Below are 2,500 nucleotides of genomic sequence, written 5' to 3' on the forward strand. Positions count from 1 at the left end.
CCCTTCCTGACGAATAATTGGTCGTGGTGAAACACTGGGCTGATCTACATTCTCCTCATGGTGGAGACATCCATCAGACCCCCCCACCACCAGAGCTAATCAGCCCAGTGCTCCCAGTGTGAGACTGGGAGGAGTACAGATGGAGGATAAAGAGAAGAGGAAGTGGTGAATTGTTTCTGCAAACTTCAAAATAAAAGCATTGTAATATAAAAATCAGCACCTGCAGAAATTTTCTCCTGATCTGATTTTTTCTTCTTGACTTTTATTTTGTGAAACAGAAACTTTCTTTGTCTGTGATTCTAAATCTGAACGTCTGAACTCACCTGAGCCACTGACTGTCAGGCTGCTGTGACCTCTGACCTCTGACCTCAGACCTCCTGTTTATCTCTATGAAGAGTCAGACGTTTTGACATTGAAGCTGCTCACCTCAGTGACCTGATGACACGTTTCCTGTCACACATCAGAGAGTATTTTGTACACCTCCTCCTCTTCACCTCCTCCTCTTCACCTCCTCCTCCTCACCTCCTCCTCCTCACCTCCTCCTCCTCACCTCCTCCTCTTCACCTCCTCCTCTTCACCTCCTCCTCTCAGTCAGATTAGTGGGGGAGAGGCCAGCTGTGACTCAGCTGGTCTAGGATCAGTGTCAGTGTTAATAATGTGATCTCAGGGGCCACTCTGTACGTTTATTCACTCTATAAGAAACCTGCAGACATCCCATCATTAACAACTGTCATCATTAACCCTGCTCCATACTACAGCCTGTGTGTGTGTGTGTGTGTGTGTGTGTGTGTGTGTGTGTGTGTGTGTGTGTGTGTGTGTGTGCTAGAGGTCAGTGAGTTTTATCTCCCCCCTGCAGACAGCTGCTCTATCAGTTGATCAGGAGTATTGATCAGGTCTGATCAGAACTCAATGACCTTCCTGCAGATTGATCGACTGGAAAAATAACAAACAGTCTCAACACACACCTGATGTTCTCCAGGTGTGTGTGTGTGTGTGTGTATGTGGTAAAGTGTTTGAGCTTCATGCCCTGACCTGCCCCCTCCTCTCTGACCTCAGGCTGGTTCATAGGTCAGAGGTCAGAGGTCAGAGCCTTATTAGTCCTCCAGTAAACAGACCTGAGGTCAGCTCAACATGACGCAGCTCCAGGAGGCGACACCTGGCTCTCCATTCATCATCATCATCATCATCATCATCATCATCATCATTATCATCTTCCTCATCATCATCGTCACAGCCATGATCGTCGGACCGCAGATTCACTCATGGAGAACGTCTCTTGGACAAACCACAACTCTGACCAAAACATTCCAGCTGTTGTCGGGACACACAACTTTACATGAGAGGGAGTGTGTGGGTGGCAGATAAACCTACACTGTAAAACGTTACAAGTTGATCTTACATTGGTGAAAACACTCGGAGAAACCAAATCCTGCAAGGTTTGGATGGTGGGTCCAGGTGGGCGGGGCTTGGTGACTGCTTTGTTGTGACATCACAAAGTTCCAGAAGTCCTGACGGCTGGTTTTAAGGCTCAGTTTCTGAATACAGGCTGTGTGCATTTCTCTGTGGACTGAGGCTTTGATACTTTCACAGTATTAATATAGAAGCTAGAGCTGATCTATAATCACACTACACATGGACACAGACCTTTACACTGGAGGATCTTTAATAATGTTAGTTATAAACAGGATTCACCATTGCTCCTTCAAATTAAAAGGCTCAGAGGAGTTCTGAAGCTTCCTTTCAAACTGACTGGTTACATTAACTGCATCCTCTCAAAACACACACACACACACTTTGCTTAGGCCAATCAGCTCTAAGTCTTTTCGTATGCGAGTGATAACATCTGAGCTGCTTCCCTGCTGCTCTGCACATGAATGACCCACACACACACACACACACACACACACACACACACACACACACACACACACACACACACACAGGGATTATCACACTTGTAAACTCAGATTTTTTTACAGTGTGTGACGTCATGATCACTGTGTTTCAGTGTCTGAGCTTTTAATGTGACGGGTCAGTGAAGTAACTGAGTTTGTTCCCAGACTCTGATTGAATTTCCCTCTGACGACTCTTCACATGAACATACACAGTGTGTTTAAATAAGAGTCTCACACTGGTCCTGGTCTACAGGTGTGAGGCTCTGGTCTACAGTCTGACCTGGACTCTCAACAGCTCTGATCCGTCTGCAGCTCGTCTTCACTCCTTGTCCCTGAAGCGTAACCTGCAGCACCACAGAAGAAGAAGAGAGGACGTAGAAACAACTCATCTTAGCTCAGAGGACGTTGGACTGCAGCTCAGTCCTCCATGTCGTCTGTCCAGTTCTTCTTCTTCTCGTGTTCTGTGTTTAGTACAACAACTGCAGCCCGTCCATCTGTAGCGGCCCGTGGTCGGCTCCTGTTATTAACTACAGTGTCAGGAACTGGGCTCTAGTAATGACCTCTGTTATCTCCTGCAGCACCAGCTCCATCTCTGGGCTCCCCCT

The sequence above is a fragment of the Seriola lalandi genome, unplaced genomic scaffold (genome assembly GCF_002814215.2).
Source record: "Seriola lalandi dorsalis isolate HSWRI2012SDOR001 ecotype SW California unplaced genomic scaffold, Sedor1 jcf7180002054947, whole genome shotgun sequence".
Classification (NCBI taxonomy): Eukaryota; Metazoa; Chordata; class Actinopteri; order Carangiformes; family Carangidae; genus Seriola; species Seriola lalandi.